Raw genomic sequence first — 20,294 nt, 5'->3', positions numbered from 1 at the left:
CCTGCTAAAAAAAGTGTGTGACCGCATTCTCTACCCCTTAACCCATTGCATAAACAAGTGCTTACTTGAGAGATATTTTCCTGATGAGTTAAAACTGTCTAGGATCGTCCCAGTATACAAAAAGGGAGATAAAGACTCTCCATCTAGCTACAGGCCTATTTCAATAGTACCCGCATTCTCAAAGGTAATAGAATGCATCATGTACCAACAATTATCATCTCACTTTGAGAACCTAGGAATAATTAATGCTACACAATACGGGTTTAGGAAGAATCTGTCAAGCATTGATGCAATCAACACAGTAGTCAGTTACATCCTCAAAGTTTTTGAGAACAAAGGCTTTGCTCAGGTCTCATTCTGAGACCTAAGCAGGGTCTTTGACTGTGTTGAGCACATGCCTCTACTAGAGAAACTAGAATTCTACGGCATCAAAGAAAACAGTCTCAGACTATTAAAAGCTTATCTCAACAACCGTAAACAGGTAGTTTGTGTTGGAAAGGAAATGTCAAACATAGAAAATGTTAAAGTAGGTGTGCCTCAGGGATCTGTACTGGGGCCCTTCCTGTTTTTGATAATGATCAATGACCTCCCCTCGTTTATTAGATCCACCACTGTATTGTATGCAGATGATACGACTTTTCTCCATATCAGTAACAATCTTAATGATCTTAAAACCTGTGCTGAAAATACACTCACTCATGCAGCAAATTGGTTCAAAGCAAATGGTTTCCTGCTAAATGAAAATAAAACTCAGCAGATAATCTTCACTCTAAGAGACAAGCCACTATCTGATGACCATAGTTCTGTTAAATTCCTGGGAGTTTATTTAGACGAAAAGTTATCCTGGGGCCAACATGTAAACTATATTAGTAGTAAACTATCTAGAGTAATTTATTTATTAAGACAACTCAGAAATTGTGTACCTGAAACATAGCAGGAAAGTTAAAGGGGGGAGGCACTGTCATGAGTGGTAAAATACCAGTGGTTATAGGATTCAGAAAACACCCTTTTTTAGGGTAGGGAGGACAGAAAGAAAGCAAATTTTAAGAGAGGTTAGAACTGAGACAAACCTTCAGTTTGAGAAAGAAATCAAAAAACATAATTCCAGCTTATTACATCAGCATAAACAGCCATTGGTTAAGAATTTTCAATTTTAACTCCACCCAATTTTAACTCAGTCAATGTGAAATGTCAGCTATCTTTATTGCATCAAAATATTCGAGGACTGAGAAATAAAATTAATGAATTAACTATCTGCATAGATGAATTAGAGTCTTCAAATCCAGCTGACATAATCTGCCTCTCAGAACATCATGTGACCACTGGTATAGAACTTTTAAGTGTTACAGGGTTTAGGTTAGCATCTCACTTTTGTAGATCAGAAATGGAGAAAGGAGGAGTTGCCATATTCATCAGGAACTGTCATAAATTTAAGAACATAGACATTCATAAATTTTGCCTAGAACAGCATATGGAAGCATGTGCAACAGAATTAGATCTTCACAAAAAATCTTTCATAATATTAAGTGTATATCGAGCACCTGCAGGTAACTTTAATCTGTTTGTAAACCACCTTGAAGCTGTACTGGCCCATTTAACAACCAAAAACAAAGAAATAGTGGTTGCTGGTGATTTCAATGTAGATTTCCTTAAAGACTCCCCCAATAAGAACTTATTTGAGTTAGTGACACTATCATTCAACTTAATTCCCACAGTAAAGTTCCCCACTAGGATAGCCACTTGCTCACAAACAGCCATTGATAATATCTTTATAGAAAAGTCCAATGAACAAAATTATATTACAAAACCAATAGTCAATGGCCTCTCAGACCATGACATGCAGCTCCTTCTGTTAAATGTTAATACTGAACAGGATATAAAATCTGTTAAATCTGAGCTCAAGAGGGTAATCAGTAAGCCAAAAATTGATTATTTTAGGTCACTCCTCAGAGACATTCACTGGACTGATGTTTACAGTGCTCATGGCATGAATGAAAAATATAACATTTTTGCTAATAAAGTGCTTACCTTATTTGAACACTGCTTTCCCCCAAAACTTACCAAGGTTAGAGCAAAGTCTACAAAGAAGCCATGGATTACTCGAGGAATAGGGGTATCTTGTAAAACAAAAAGAAAACTGTATCTGTCAATCCGAAACATTTCCAATGTTGATGCTATAGCACATTATAAGAAATACTGCAAAATATTAAAGACTGTAATACGGATGTCAAAGCAAATATATTACAAGGAAAAGACAGTCATATCAGATAACAAAATAAAGACAATATGGGATATAGTGAAGGAGGAGACCGGTAGAACCAGACATGAAGAGGAACAAATAGCATTAAGAGTAAATGATACATTGGTGACAGATGTATATAGTGTTGCAGAACTTTTTAACAAACATTTTATAACTGTTACTGAAAAGATGGGGTTGTCAGGTTCGGTAGATGCTGCTATGGATTACCTTAGACCAGACATTTCAAGTAACTTCCATAATATGAATTTGACCCTCACTACCCCAACAGAAATAATGTCCATCATAAAATCTTTAAAATCAAAAACATCTAGTGGGTATGATGAAATATCAACAAAGTTAATTAAAGAATGTGATTCTGAGCTAAGTAACATATTAAGCTATCTGTGTAACCAGTCGTTTATCAGTGGAATATTTCCTGAATGGCTGAAATATGCTGAAGTTAAGCCACTGTTTAAGAAGGGAGATAAAGAAATAGCATCAAATTTCCGTCCAATTTCACTGTTGCCAGCATTCTCAAAAATTTTCGAAAAAGTAATGTACAGTCGTCTTTATAACCATCTTATCTCAAATAACATACTGTCAAAGTCACAGTTTGGATTTCTAAAAGGTTCTGATATTGAGAAGGCTATCTTCACTTACAGTGAAAATGTGCTTAATTCATTAGACAAAAACTTGCAGGCAACTGGTATATTTTGTGATCTGTCAAAGGCATTTGACTGTGTAAATCACAATATCCTTTTAAGTAAACTAGAATATTATAGTGTAACAGGAAATGCTGCAAAATGGTTCAAATCTTATATCTCTGGCAGGAAACAAAGGGTGTTATTAGGAAAGAGACATGTATCAAGCTATCAGGCATCATCCAACTGGGAACTAATTACATGTGGGGTCCCACAAGGTTCCATTTTGGGGCCCTTACTTTTCCTTGTGTATATCAATGACCTTTCATCAGTAACATTACCAGATGCCAAGTTTGTTTTGTTTGCCGATGATACAAACATTGCAATAAATAGCAAATCAAGTGTAGTCTTAGAAAGTTCAGCCAATAAAATATTTGTGGACATTAATCACTGGTTCCTAGCCAATTCTTTGTCACTAAACTTTGAAAAAACACACTACATGCAGTTCAGAACTTGTAAGGGGTGTCCCAAGAGTATATGTCTAACATACGATGACAAGAAGATAGAAGAAGTGGACAGTGTTAAATTCTTGGGATTACAGCTTGATAATAAATTCAAGTGGGAGGAGCACACCACAGAACTGCTGAAGCGTCTTAACAAATCTCTGTTTGCAATGCGAATTTTGTCAGACATAGGGGATATAAAAATGAAAAAGCTGGCATACTATGCTTACTTTCATTCCATAATGTCATATGGGATTATTTTTTGGGGTAATTCATCAAGCCAAGCTAAAGTTTTCCGGGCACAAAAACGTGCAGTAAGAATTATATGTGGTGTGAACTCAAGGACATCCTGCAGAAGCCTGTTCAGGGAACTAGGGATACTAACTACAGCTTCCCAATATATTTATTCCTTAATGAAATTTGTCATTAAAAATATATCACTTTTTCAAACCAACAGCTCAATTCATGGAATCAATACTAGAAATAAGAATAATCTTCACAAGGATTTAAAGTCACTTAGTCTTGTACAAAAAGGTGTGCATTATTCAGGAACACACATTTTCAATAACTTGCCAGCAGCCATAAAAAGTTTAAGAACCAATGAAATTCAGTTTAAGAGAAGCCTAAAGGATTTATTGGTGGCCAACTCCTTCTACTCCATTGATGAATTTCTTAGTAAAACCAACTGATTTGTATATAAGTACAACATAACTTCTGCACAATTTCAGTGCAGTAATGTGTTCACTGAAAATTTGTGTGTCTGTGTGTGTGTGTGTGTGTGTGTGTGTGTGTGTGTGTGTGTGTGTAAGTATAATCTAACTTCTGCACCATTTCAGTGCAGTAATGTGTTCATTGTAAATAAATATTACAGTAATTGTATTACATGTTTATTACCTTATAAATAAATAAAAAGCTTTTTTATTTGAAATTCAGTGCATTAGTATTTGTAAAATGGCTCTTAGTGTTCATTAAAAAATGACGATCATTCCACTTGGGACCTGTGGAATGGTACATTAGCTTATTTGTTTTAGTTGTAAATATTTGTCATGTATTGTTGTTTTTCTGACATGTTCCACATCCTGGAGGACCTCCTCACTACGGATCAATTGGAATGAAAGTAAATCTAATCTAATCTAATCTACATCAGATCATCTTATTTTGCATTTTTCCAGAGTATAATATCCTATGGCATTAAATTGTGGGGTAACTGTAGTCATATACATGACATCCTATTATTGCAGAAGAAAGCCATTAGGATAATTACAAATTCTTCACATAAGGCTCATTGCAAACCCTTATTTACTAAACAAAAAATTATGACTGTAATAAACCTCTATATATACAATGTCTTAATCTTTACGAAGAAGAACCTACAAGATGTGAAACGTAGAGAACATGTACATTGTTACAACACAAGAAGCATCAAACACATATACACGCCTTACCACAGACTATCAAAATCAATAAATAGCTATGAAGTCACAGGACACAAGCTATTTAATAAGCTGCCACATGCCATACAGGATCTTCCTGAACATACATTCAAAGAAAGACTGCATGAATGGTTTATTGCTCACCCGTTCTATGATATCAATGAATTCTTCAACTGTAAAATGCAGTAATCCAACAGATGACCCACTGTACATTTATTGTAATATAAGCTAAAATATTTCAGTAGTCAATACCTTATCACACTGTATTATAAATTGTAACTTCATTTGACATTGTCAATTGCTGTAATGGCCTAAAGACAATAAAATCTTTATTATTATTTCTTTTTCTTTACTTTCTCAGACTGTTAAGTCTGGTTAAAAATGGAACGTGACGCGGACCTTGATCAAACATGACTTCCTTGTAACTGTATGGTATATGTTATATTGCATTTAGGAACTTTCGGATAATTGAACATGTATCAATAATTACAGATTTTTGTAGTTGTATATATATGTTTGGATATAGCTGTTTTGCATTGATGTACTGGTGGATATTGTGAGGTATGACTCCTGTAGTTGATAGTATAATTGGTATAATGTCAACTTTATCCTGATGCCACATGTCCTTGACTTCCTCAGCCAGTTGGATGTATTTTTCAATTTTTTCTCTTGTTTTCTTCTATATATTTGTTGTGTTGGGTATGGATATTTCAATTAGTTGTGTTAATTTCTTCTTTTTATTGGTGAGTATGATGTCAGGTTTGTTATGTGGTGTTGTTTTATCTGTTATAATCGTTCTGTTCCAGTATAATTTGTATTCATCATTCTCCAGAACATTTTGTGGTGTGTACTTGTATGTGGGAACGTGTTGTTTTATTAGTTTATGTTTTATGGCAAGTTGTTGATGTATTATTTTTGCTACATTGTCATGTCTTCTGGGGTATTCTGTATTTGCTAGTATTGTACATCCGCTTGTGATGTGATCTACTGTTTCTATTTGTTGTTTGCAAAGTCTGCATTTATCTGTTGTGGTATCGGGATCTTTAATAATATGCTTGCTGTAATATCTGGTGTTTATTGTTTGATCCTGCATTACAATCATGAATCCTTCTGTCGGAAACATGGGTCTTTCGCCCTATGAGGTTGTTTTTGGTAGAAAAATGTACTCACTTTTTGAATTATGTCAAACTACTCCTTGGGAGGCTGTATCCTCTGTTCAGGACTTCACTAAAATGCTAAAAGGGATACGGTGTCACAAAGGCTCTTGAAGGGCATAAAATACTCACAATAAAAAGCAAAATTACCCAAGTATCACATCAGCCAGTGCATTTTGTTATCTAACTACCACGTTCTGAAGGGCAAAACGAAGAAGTTCCACAGTGCCAAGGACCCTTTCCAGTAGTCAAAATGACACCCCCAGTTAATGTTAAAATACAACTTCCCACCAGAAACATGGCTGTCCATATAAGTAGAATCTGCATGTTCCATGGTGAACTGGAATAAATAACTCAATTGCTGGCAGCCACTTCCAAAGGGGGAAGGAAACTGTGTAAATAAAACAGTAGAAAAAACTCTGAACAAACCCCAGAGGTACTGACCGACTGCCATGTCATCCTCAGCTGATAGGCAGCACTGGATACAGATATTGAGAGGCATGTGGTCAGCACACTGCTCTCCCGGCTGTTGTCAGGTTTCATGACTGAAGCCACTACTACTCAATCAAGTAGCTCCTCAATTGGCCTCACAAGGACTGAGTGCACCCAACCTACCAACTGCACTCAGCAGAACTGGACGGTGACGCATCTAAGTGCTAGCCAAGCCCAACAGCACTTAACTTTGGTGATCTGATTGGAATTAGTGTTACCATTCAGCAAGGCCATTGGCAAAGCAGAAGAAAGAAAGTTATAAATAAGTCACTGATGCAGAGTGTACCTGAGATTGTTCCAACACACCAATACACCTGAAGACCACAAAAGCTCTCACAAGCTGTATGTTTGTACTTAGTTATTGAGTGTTATTGTTATATTTATATTGTGTTATTTGTATGAGAAAGAAGGCTGCATATAGATAATAGGTTACAGATCTATTACTAGGAATTTAGCATGTCTCATTCAGGTCAATTGTTTTGTTTTAAATGAAGTTGGTATAGAAATAGGTAAGCAGACAGAAAGTGAGTTGGTAGTACACTGAAGCAACAAAGAAACTAATATAGGTGTGCATATTCAAATACAGAGATATGTAAACAGGCAGAAGACAGCACTGTGGTCACCAATGCCTACATAAGACAACAAGTGTCTGGCGCAGTTATTAGATCAGTTACTGCTGGTATGATTTAAGTGAGCTTGAATGTGGTGTTATAGTCAGCACATGAGTGATGGGATGCAGCATCTCTGAGGTAAGTGGGGATCTTCCCATACAACCATTTCACAAGTATACCGTGAATATCAGGAATCCGGTAAAACATCAAATCTCTGACATCGCTGCGGCCGTAAAAAGATCCTGCAAGAACGGGACCAACAACGACTGAAGAGAATCATTCAGCATGACAGAAGCGCAACCCTTCTACAAAATACTGCAAATTTCAATGCTGCGCCATCAACAAGTGTCAGCATGCAAACCATTCAACAAAACAGCATTGATATGGGCTTTCAGAGCTGAAGGCTGACTTGTGTACCCTGGATGACTGCATGACACAAAGCTTTCGCCTCGCCTGGGCTCATCGGTACTGACATTGGACTGTTGATGACTGGAAACATGCTGCCTCGTTGGATAAGTCTTGTTTCAAATTGTATTGAGTGGATGGACATGTACGGGTATAGAGACAACCTCATGAATCCATGGACCCTGCATGTCAGCAGGGGACTGTCCAAGCTGGTGGAGACTTTAATGGTGTGAGGCATGTGCAGTTGGAGTGATATGGGGCCCCTGATATGTCTACGTCTAGATACAACACTGACAAGTGACATGTACATAAGCATCCTGCCTGATCAACTGCATCCATTCATGTCCATTGTGCATTCGGAGACTTGGGCAATTCCAACAGGACAATGTGACACGCCACAAATCCAGAACTGCTACAGAGTGGCTCCAGGAACACTCTTCTGAGTTTAAACACTTCCGCTGGCCACCAGACTCACCAGACTCCCCAGACATGAACATTATTGAGCATATCTGGGATGCCCTGCAACATGCTGTTCAGAAGAGAGATCTCCACCCACTCATACTCTTATGGATTTATGGACACAAATGCAGGATTCATGGTGTGAATTCCCTCCAGCACTACTTCAGACATTAGTTGAGCCCATGCCACATTGTGTTGTGGCACTTCCGCATGCTTGCAGGAGACCTACACGATATTAGGTATGTGTACCAGTTCCTTTGGTTCTTCAGTGTGAATGAGAATGAATGAGTATATACATGAAACAATTTGGTGTGTAAATTTAAGCTTGAAGATTCTTTATAATGGATGTTTTCTTGGTCAGTTGATATGATGAGGGCTTGAGGAAGAACTGAGCTCCACAATGGAGTCACTGCATTGCTGAACCAGACAGGTCACTGTTTGCCTCACAAAGTGAATGCATATTGTACTTGAGTCATGTGAGTATACTCTGTTTCACTCCAAGAAGCCCACAACTAACTGCTGGGAAGTCATTACAAATGAAACAAAATCTTTGCAGAAGGTAGGACAACACTGGCTGTACTCAGTACTAAAACAATTAGTAGTCACTGCAGCCTGCTACAGCCAAGGACATGTCGGCAGCTCCCAGTGCTTAGTGGTATCAGGTCAAGGTTTGCTAATGAATGGTACTCAATGCAACATTTCAGGACCCAATTTCCAGTTGTCTGTCACCATTACTGGAACCACAACACTATACACCAAATACTCGTTAATTCACCTCCCAGACCTATCTTTCAGTATCATGCCCATGTAAAACTTGACCCTTCTAAATGACACTGTGCTAGACCCAACTCTTATGGCTACGATGTATCTGATGGCAGCACAAAATGGTTGTGTGACAATGGAACATCTATGCAGTCATGTAAAAAAACATCTGAATGAATTATGCCTCTGACTCATAATGATAGGGACTAGCACATCAGCCTTTTGTGTAATGCTGATCACAATAAATATTATGTACTGCCATCTCAGATATAGAGTTGCCAAAATTCCCAGTTACCTTTCTTCAACCTGCAAAAAAGAAGTGACTTAAGCACAGTATGCAGTAATAAGTTGTGAAAGGAAGAAGATATGTGGGAAAAGCAAAGAGGGCCATAGAAACTCAGTGCTTTGATTTTAGGAGTAAGATACTGTACCTCATGTAACATAAAAATGAAAAGGGGGACACATCAAAGTCTTAGCTGAGGAATGAAGAAACACTGACAGATGTATAAGTGTCTCTGCTACAGTCACACCAACAAAACATTAATCTGGAGGACTGGAATGATCTAAGGAGGGAGATAATGTAATGGTCCAGACACCAGTGGCTGGGACCGCAGCCCAGTAACCAAAACCAGGCCATAGCCTATCAGCCAATGCCATACTGGTCATCAGTATCAGCAGACACGGCTTTCGCAAACAGGGCTTCTGCCTGTTGACAATATGGACATCACGCAGACTCCCTCTGCATGATCAAATGACCTAATATACCATGCCAAGCCATCGACCACTGCCAGACACTTTGAAATGGTCTCGATACAGTGGCCTTCCACAAATGTCAGCATGTAGAAAGAGGATTTTGACCATTAGTACCAGCCTATCAGCAAGGCATCACACCTGGGGCATCCAATGATGCACAGCCTCTGTCAGACGTCACAGCATCTATGACACTGCCTCCACTGGGCCGTGAATCAATGACTGCTGCGTGAGTGTTGAATCTGGGCATAAGGATGTCACCTCCGTACCCCACCACCACCCTGCAGCCATCAGCGGCCATCTGCCAGCATACAGTGGTAGCTGGGCTGCCACTACTGTCCACAGGAAACACCTGCATTGGCATGTCCATACCAGTGTGCTGGGACTGAGGATCACCTTCTGTCATCTACAGTCTGTCTGTTTCAGATATTCTGAATGTTCATATTCATCAGTAAAATGTTCTATTAACTTATTGGCAGTCTTCCTCATTCAGTCTATTACCAACCTCCAGGAGGGAACCACCTGCCCACTTATATCTTGCAGTAAACCATTTTACAGTTCATTTTATATGCATGGTGTGAAAAATCTTTAGATTTTAAGCATTTCTTTACAGATTATCATTATTGTGATGATCTTGTATCATAATAATGAGTTACCTATTTTTTCAATTAACAAAATACAGCAGAAGCCCGTTAATCTGGCATCCGACAGTTCTGCATCTTGAATAATCTGGTATCACTTCATACATACTGAATATTTCAGACACGTTCATTGGAATTTAGTCGCACTTGGCAGTAGGCAACAATTTTGAGTCATTTAGTGCCAACAATTGTTTCAGTCATCTGTCAGACAGCTTCTGCCATGTGCCAATTGACTACAGCAATCAAAAATATGCATTTTAAAGTGTAATTGTAATTAGTGCTGCTGTATACTACAATTACAGTATTGCTACATATTATTGTGGGGATGTTTTCTCAACCAAGAACCTCTCGAAACAAAGTGGAAGTGAAACATAAACATGTTACACTTATGATACAACAACATCTTGACATCATTTATTGGATTCAGAAAGGTGAGAATAGAAATACGATTATGGAAGAATGTAAAGTTGGTTCTTCAACAGTCAGTGATATTAATAAAAATGAAGGTCAGCTTCAAAATTTTGTCAAACAGATAGTTGCAGTAAAAGACAATGAATCATGAAAAACTTTGAAAAAGCCCAAACTAGATAAGTTGGATGAAATTTTGTACAAGTGGTTGTGTACCAAAAGCTCTGAAGGAAAACCTGAGAGAGAGAGAGAGAGAGAGATGAGATGAAGAAGAAGAAGAAGGTAAGGATTGGTTGATAGTTTTATTGTGTTCAAATGGTTCATGTGACCACTGTTGACTCCTTATGTTATTAGCAAGTGAAAAGGGATAGTTTCAAAAACCTGGTTTGCTGAACAGAGCAGGGTTGTACCATTACTAGATAACTGTACAGCCTGCCCTTCGGTGTCTGAATTGATCTCAGGGAATGTATTCACCATTACCTTCCAGCAAATGTTACTTCTCTGACTGAGCGTATGGGTCAGGGAATAATTCAAAATTCCAAATGTTTTACGGAGCTTCTTTGCTTCAAGAGCTTATCAATTCAGATTTTCAAAAACAACTTAACATTAAAGATGCAATTTTTTGAAATGCTCTGGCATGGAATGAAGTGAAGCCTGCTATTCTTTGGAAGTCTTGGTGCGAACTCTGGCCTAAAGCCTACGCAGAAGAAACAGACTCCATTATTGCAATCAAAAATTATACTGTTGACAAACTTTTAGTTGTTACTCAAAATGAGATAAGATATTTGACATGAGATGAGGTTTGGACTGGACAGATACTAACAATAAAGAACCTGTAGTCATAAAATATCAGACAAACTGATTGTAGAAAGTGTAACATGGCCACAAAAAGAACTTCAACTACCAGATATTGAATCTGATGGAGAAGACACAGCTGATACAACAAACTCAACACCTCCACCTACCTGGAATGAAGCAGCTGCTGCCACTGAGATGACAGTGCAGAACCTGTAAGATTGTGTACTATACATAACGAGTTTGCGAAGAAGAAGAAGGAAAAAAAAAAAAAAAGAGAGAGAGAGAGAGAAAAGGAAATTAGGTCTTATTTCAAGTGAATAAATATATAAATACTGTATGTGTACTGTAGTATAAAACATATATAGTGCCATATTACAGTATAATACTGTACTGTCTTCAACTTAACATAAGATCTTAAAATTATATTACAGGACATATGCAATAAGGTTTTTTCATTTGTTCTCTACAATATTGTTTTATACAGTATTACACAATTTTTATCAATTTAATGGAAGCAGAGAACATATGATAAACAATCAAAGGCTAGTTGCTCATTGTTTACCTTGTGTCTTACACTCTGTACACTGCTATTTTTATAGGATGCTTGGTAATCCAGAATTTTAAGTAGTCCCGAAGTTACCGAATTAGCAGGTTACTACTGTACTTGTACATGGAATGGTAGATTTAAAAAAAAATTAAAGCATGGACTCAAACAGGTCAACGCACAAAATCCATACATTTTTAAAGAACAAAACTACAAGATCAAACTGGTGCAAACAGATGGAAAAAGACCTGAGAGAATTAGGGTCTCCAAATCTACATGACAGAAATGAAATCACAAACACACAGGGTTTTGAGGAAGAAGAGAGAAAAACTAACCAACATACGTGGTCTGTGCAATGAAAACTAGCCCATTTGTCGTGTATGAAGGAATACTGGGCAAAAAGGAAGGCCAACAAATGTTGATTACGCGTGGTCCTAAGTGATCCATCCACGAAGAAGAAGAAAACAAAAATAAGAAAACAAATAATTAGAATAATAATGAGCATTTAGATCTTACAATTAGATATGTTGAAAATACTCTGACAGCACATTATGTAACCTGCAGTTTATTTTCCAAAAATGGTATTTCAGAAACCAGCTTTATTACATATGGCTGAATGTGGTGCGAAAGCTTCTTTAATTTATGTTGTAACAAAAGTTCTCATTTTTCAAAATTAATTAATTGTGGTGGGGAATTTTGCAGAAGTTCATATTATTACAAAAGTTGATTATACAGTTTGCTAGAATGTTAATTACATTTCAACTTTTCTATGAAACACATTTTTTTGCATTATTTTGACCTCTCTTCATCAAAATCATTTATTTACACCTGGGAATGTTACCTTGTTACTGTAATGATCATGAAGTTCAAATTGTTACCCTCCCAAACTACTCACTGCCCACCCAGAACTATTAAGGAATTTCAAAAGCCAGAAGGTTCAATACAAACAATACAGAAACATTCAGTGACAAAGAGAGTAGAGTAAAATTATAATATCAAAGATGAACGATAGTATTCTAGTGGTCAGTGGTTGCCAGACCCTATTATCAGGAGAAAGGCAAAAAGAAGTTTCACAATTAGATAACACTAACAAAAATTTTGAGAAGTTCACAAGCATCTTCAGTGATTACTCTGGAGTTGCTTTCCCTCTCAAAACACAAGTAATAGGAGGCACAACTCCAAAAACAAAGAGATGGATAACAACAGGTATCAAAATCTCAAGTGCAAGGAACAGAGACTTGCTCAAATATAGAAAAAAAAGTAGCATACCCTCTCCCTGAACAGCTACATTCTGGAAATACATTTAAATCCCATTATGAAAAATAACAACAAACAAATCAAATAAAGTATCCTCTAAAATGGAAAATATCACTCTGAACCATGCGAACAAGAGTGTTACTGACCCCAACATATTGTAAATCTTTTCATGTGTTACTTTGCAGATATTAGGAATAATTTAATAATCAGTGGGCAAAAGAGATAGCAGAAACAAATAGAAAGACAAAATACACTCTAGTTCCTCTTCAATCTATATTTGTGAAACAGCTCCAGTTGAAAAGATCTGAGCTGCATCAACTTTCAAGGAAAAGTCATTAGGAATTGATGGTATTCTAGATTACACCATAAAGCAGTGTACTACAAATATCTAATTGCCCCTTCCAGATATAGTCAGTTCATCCTTTCTGACAGGCACATTCACAGACTATCCAAAAATTGATAAAGTGGTCCCTGTTTGTAAGAAATGAGACAAATCAAATATAGAAAACTACAGACCAACAACCTTGCTATTAGGCTTCAGTGAAATCATATAAAAAGTAATGAGTAACAGGTTAATGAAATTTATAAAAAAAAATTCTCAATGATACTCGGCATAAATTCAGGAAAAATAAATCAACAACTAGTGCCATCTATGGTTTTATACAAAATTCTCTAGAAACAATGGACAGAAAGCAAAATGTCACCAATGTCTTTTTTAGACTTCAGTAAAGCCTTTGAGATTCTGGACTACAACATCCTGTTGGAGAGGCTTCAAGTATATGGCATTAGAGGCATTGCACTAAAGTGATTTACATAATATTTGACAAATAGGAAACAGAAAAAAAAACAAATAAAACATGAACTAAAGGCAAATACAAGGAAATATTTCTCTGATGCAAAAATTCTAAAATAAGGAGTTCCTTAAGGATCCACTCTTGGGCCAATCTATCTTGTGTAGCCTATACAAATGATATAGACCTAAATGTGGAGTCATAAATACTTTGTTTACAGATTGCACAAGCATCCTATTACAGGAAACTCCCCAAGACACCTACAAGTAGCTGTAAATAAAACTACTGCACAAGTAAATAGGAATTACATCTTCATTGAAAACATTTTTGGCATATGGCTTCAAAATAACTTCAAATGGCATGCACATGTAAATAGAATAAATGGAAAGTTAAATAAAATACGTTATAGTCTACATTTATTCTCTGTTAAAACAAGGTTTCACACTGTCCAAGTAGCTTACTTTGCCCAATTCTGCAGCATTCTACAGTACAGAATAACATTCTGGAGTAATACTCCAACTAGTTCAGTCTTTTTCCTAATTCAGAGAAGAACTGTAAGAACAATGCATCATGCTCAACAAACATAATCTTGCAAACTCCTCTTTCAATAGCTGTCAATCGTCCCCGTTCACTGTATGTATGTACTAGACATTTTTAAATATGTCAGAAAGACTTTAAAAGGTTCAATAAAAACTTTAACATCCATCAGCATGATACAAGGCAAAAGGAACAGCTTCATGTCCAGTCAGTGAGGACATCAGGTAATAAAACTTCCACTACAAATAATGAAATATAAATTTAAAACAGATTTCGACAAACAGAAAAAAATGTATCATCATACTCACACTTTTGTAAAACTCTCAGGGCATTCTTATTGGATTCTTGCTACTATTCAGTAGCAGAAATTTTAGAACATTTCAATTGCAAGAAATGCAAGCTCTTTTATGGACAAAGCAAAAATTCATGTATTTGCTGAAATAATACTGTTTTTGTACTTTAAGTAAGAGTGTGTGTGTTTGTGTGTGCATTAGCATGCAAGCACGCATGCGTGTGTGCATTTGCAGAGTATACCTCAATTGGAATGATTTTTTGGATGAATAAATAAATGTACTAGAAATACACCTATCCCATATCTGCTACCGTCAATGAGAAGTTATGTCTTGAGTATTGTCATTGTATACTGATGAGCCAAAACATTATGACTACCTGCTTAATAGTTTGTCTGGCCATCTTTGGAACAAAATACATCACAGATTCTGCATATCAGGGATCCAACAGTTTGTTGGTAGGTTTGTGAAGGTGTGTGGCATTAGATGTCTATGTACAGACCTTGTAATTTCCATTAATAATGGGCTGTTGATTTGCATACACAGTGATGGTGCCCAATAGAGACCCAGATGTGTTCCATAGGATTTACATAAGGCAAATTTGGTCACCGAGGTATTTTGAGTTTACTAAAATGCTCCTCAAACCACTGTAGGATGGCTGTGGCTCTTAGACATGGACAATTATTCTGCTGAAAGATGAAATGGCTGTCAGGATAGACATCAAGCCTGAAGGGATGCGGGTGGTTTGCAGCTGTCAGCATGTCTTCAATTACAACCACAGGTCCACCGTAAGCACAGGAGAATGTCTCCCATCTATAATGCTGCATCCACCAATCTGTGTCTGTGATGCGCTGCACATTTAGAGCGACCATTCACTGCAATAATGGCCTCTGTGGAGCAACCATTGACCTAGTGTACCAAAAATGTGATTTACCTGAAGGGCCAACATGTTTCCATTGATTGACGGTCGAATCTCAATGGTCCCATACCCAATACAATCATAACTGATGATGTCATTGGGTCAACATGTGAACTCATAGGGGTGGCCTGCTGTGGAGTTCCATGTTCAACAATGTACAGTGAACAGTGTGTTCCGAAACGGTTGTGCGTGCACCAGCAGTGATGCCACAGATCACAATCTACCCTACTTTACACAGCAGACACGCCTCCAGACCCCACGTTCTGCAAAGAAACATGGATGTCTAACCATTTAGTACCTAGTGGTAGTTTCACTGTCCTACCTCTTTCCATAGATGCTCATGACAGTAGCATGTGAACATTCAACCAGCTGCATCATTTTCAAGATACTCACTCACAGGCTCTGAGTAATACTAATCTGCCCTTTGTCAAAGTCAAATATCTCAATAGATTTCCCCATTCGCAGGCCATATTTTCGCTAGGGTGATCCCCTGTACATGTCTTCTCTGCTTATGTACTTTTGTAACTACCGCATCACATGCCTGCAATGCCACCAGGCAGCATCCAACATCACAGTGGGCAGTGATCATAATGTTTTGGCTTATCAGTGTACAATGACAGAGCTGGAGCAGATGTCAGCAGCTCCTTAAGGATCTTTCTTAAACCTAATTCCAGGAAAATTTGGCATCTCCCTGCAGTAGTTCTTTCAAGGAATATGCATGGTACAGAAGTTCTTTGTGCATCACTGGTAGTAAGAGTACATTCCAAGAAAACTTCTCACATCATGAATGTGCCAAGGAGTCAGAAAATCTTTAACTGTTTTATTTTGTTTGAAACAGTGTGGACTCCATCGCCATTAACTAGGCACCTCAGGCTTTTTATTTCTTGGGAGATGAAGAGGCACTTTTACAAAGTCCTGTGGAGGTCTGCAGTCTGAACACTGAGACAGTACATTCCTGTCAGTGTGACCAGATACCTTAAAAATAGACATGGCCATACACATGCATTTTGTTGTGATGTTAGGAGCAGATGTAGTCAAGTTGGCATGAGTGTTTGACAGCTGAGGAGACATGGTGGCCTAGTCGGGCAGAACTCAGTAGCTGCTCGGGTTTTGTGGTGTCGTCAATACATGGTCGCACCCTTTGAGCTGCAGTGACTGGCCAACCCTCTGAGTATGAGAATTATGAAGACCACAGGTCAAGGAAACAAATGCTCTGGCCATGTGGTCAGAAAAACTCGGGTATTCCAGCCATTGGCGTGAAATATGGAGGAGTCACAGCCATAGTTGAATTGTGTCCTGAACAAACATCACATAAGACAAAATTCAATAAACCTTAATCCAGCAAGTTACAGAGAAACAAGTAACATAGTTGCAAAGACGAAATGAAGTCAAGTGCATTATGAAAATGCGCCCTCGATACGAAGTAATTTTTTTGGTTATTTTATTTTAAGTATTTTATGTACAAATGAACTTTGAAAATCAATACATTGACTATGACTTAAGTGATTTTCACAAACAAAGTCTATACAAATAAGTGAACCGTGAATTTACTTTCAAATTTTGTTTTCCTTAAAGAATTTACTTTATTTACTGGCGATTCATCAAGAACATTGACACATTTAATCACACTAGGTGAGCCTGGAAGTAGTTGTCAGGAAGTAACTGATGGAAAATTACTTTTAACAAATATGAATTTTATTCCTAAAAGTTTTTTCAAAACAGATTTAAAATTATAAGCAGAAAAGCACCCTCGAAATGTCAAGTCCCAATTTAACAAATGTGAATTTTATTCCTAAAAGCCTTTTCAAAACAGATTTAAAATTATAAGCAGAAAAGCATCTTCGAAATATCAAGTTACAGTTTTATTTAGAGGCAAAGAACAATATTAACAGTAGGAGCCTTCGGGCTGAGAAGCTTGCCTGCTCCCTTTCAACACGGCCTTAGTCATGACCACTCACAATAACCTCTGAAAGAGTACACTGGTGCAAATCTGCAACACACCAGATTACTTTAAAGAAAAAATTTTTGACAACTCACACAAACATTTAAACTATGCACGCTGTAAGAGGAACGGAAATGGTACAACCCTCAAATTATTTGCCACCAAAAGTGCACTTTTTTTTCTTTCTTTTTTTTTTCCTTTTTAAGGACTCTTACGGTGGAAGGGTGGCAAGCTTATAACCCAAAATGACGATTTAAATAAAACCCATAAAATGCAGACTTACATAAAATGTACAACATGCTCTATATTACACATATACCACCTCACAAGATAATAGGCAAGACAGAAACATATTTCAAGAATTCGGCCTTTAAGCAATAAATTCGTTAACACCAAATCCGACAAACATGACAGAGGCAGCTATTAACGTATGGCAGACTGAAAAGGGGGGGGGGGGGGGTTGTCCACTAAACAACCCGAAATGCAGAATGCAGATTGCTCTAAGCCTCCCCAATTCGACAAGGGAAAATCGGACCACCAAATTCACAATAACCACCTTCCCACTGGTGGGCAAATGGAGAAAGAATGGTGGGATGACCCCAAAAGAAAACGGTTGGTGTCCTCACCAAGAAAACAGGTGGAATTTAACAAGTAAATGAAACAACATATCTCCAATCACTTAACTTTTAATAAACTGCGATTTCTGGCAAAGACCTGGTGCAGCACCCCTCAATGCTCTCCTGAACCATCCGCTGCCAGCTGCTTCAATGGACACAGGAAAACATGCCGATCTCCTGACGCACACCTTTGCAGCTCGCCCCGGCCAGCCCAATGTCGTGGTTTCGCTCCTGTTGCTCTCTTGTGAACCGCGAAGCCATTACCCCTTTCTATATGGCGCTGCCCACTGGACTCACATGGGGACCTGACATGTGCCAACGCTCAAGACAGACAAATCATCTCATGTCTCAGTGCGCAACCAACCATCCGACCAATCCAACCGTCAATGACTGTTGCCCGAGCAACTCAAGCAGACTGGCGGCCTAACGCGCAGACTCAGATGCAATAACTCAGCCCCGACCGGGTGACCAATAGCTGAATTCTGTTACTCGTGGCAAGACTCTCATACTAGCACTCCAATGACAGACAGACACTAACTGCCGCACAAATGCAAACGAGAGACAGACGAGCAACTGGTGATGCGAGACTGACCTAGCCTCACTCCGACTGACCCCCAGAGGAGCTGATAGCGCCTCTTAAATGCATGTGAACAGGCAACCTTTCCGCTTTCCCACCAGAGGGGGACACCAAAGCTGTGATTACCACAGCGGCGCCACCACCAGAAACGGAGGGCGATTGCTTCACACAACGCGCTGCAGCGTGCTCTTCAAAACAGCAGTTTTTTACCACGCCTCAACCTCCTCCCCTCAAGTTAGAACAGGTGCCCGAATTCAGAGACTTCACCTGGCTCAAATGAACTCAATATTCCCTACCGGTCTGATCATGTCTGACTAACATGTTAACTGGCCCCAACACATGGAGCACTGTGCATGGACCTATAAAGCGGGGTATGAACTTCCCTACTCAGCCCCCCATCCTTCCTCGACTCTGAACATTCTTAATATATACTTGATCCTCTGGTTTTCCCTGATAAGGGAGATTGATGACCATGGGCAGCCGCTATATTGCGACATACTCTGCCCCTTGCGGACAGCACCTCAAACTATGCAACTTTGGCTCCTGCGCGCCGCCGTGCGACTGCCACTCAGAACACAAACAGTGCACTCGCGCCAAGTGTTTCACCCGCGATGGTGCTGCCACAGGCCGCGCCCTCAGACAATGGACTCACTAATGGCTCACGAGCTCTACTGAGCTCACCCGACCACGGTGCCACTGCTTCGGGTCGGCGGCCATCTTGTCACATTGACTCCTGGGACACTTCGCCGCCTCAGCTCCCGTCAGATCCGCCAAGTGGCTCCGAACACCAGGACCTCGCCTCGCCTGCCCCGCCTGTCACATGTTGTAAACAAACCGCCCTCCGTGCCGCCGGCAACATTTCCGTCGTCACCAACGGCATGGTTCACAAGCTTCGCCTCACGCCAGGTCCCCCGATCTCCAGTAAACCATGTCAACTTTGTCGCGAGCGCCTCTCCGACCTTAAATATCAGAGTTCTGAACTACTAAGCTCTGGCGTCATTGAACCCTCTGCCAGTAGCTGGTCTACGCCCGTACATATGACACCCAAGAAAGACGGGTCCTGGCGCATGTGTGGAGACTACCGTCGACTAAACGCACAAAGAATTATGGACACCTACCCCATACCCAACTTTACTGACTTTACCAGTTCCCTCGCAGGTGCGACCATGTTCTCTGTCACTGATTGCAAACGGGCCTACCACTAGATCCCCATGGCACCTGAAGACATTGAGAAGACAGCAATCACCACCCTGATTGTGTTATTTCAGTTTGATTCATGCCCTTCGGTCTGAAAAACGCAACCCAGACCTGGCAACACTTCATCAACGAAGTGCCATTCGACCTAAAATTCTGCTTTGCATATCTTGATGACATTCTTGTGTTCAGCTCACTCCGTTGAGGACAACATTCAACATGTGAAAACTGTTATGAACACTCTTGCGGCAGCAGGCATCGAGACCAACTAGGACAAATTGCAGCTACATCAACCCGCTGTCACTTTTCTTGGTTTTCGGGTCTTTGCCG

The sequence above is a fragment of the Schistocerca cancellata genome, chromosome 4, assembly GCF_023864275.1.
Source record: "Schistocerca cancellata isolate TAMUIC-IGC-003103 chromosome 4, iqSchCanc2.1, whole genome shotgun sequence".
In the NCBI taxonomy this organism is placed as follows: Eukaryota; Metazoa; Arthropoda; class Insecta; order Orthoptera; family Acrididae; genus Schistocerca; species Schistocerca cancellata.
The sequence above is the reverse complement of the archived record's forward strand: the minus strand, read 5'-3'. Positions refer to the sequence as shown.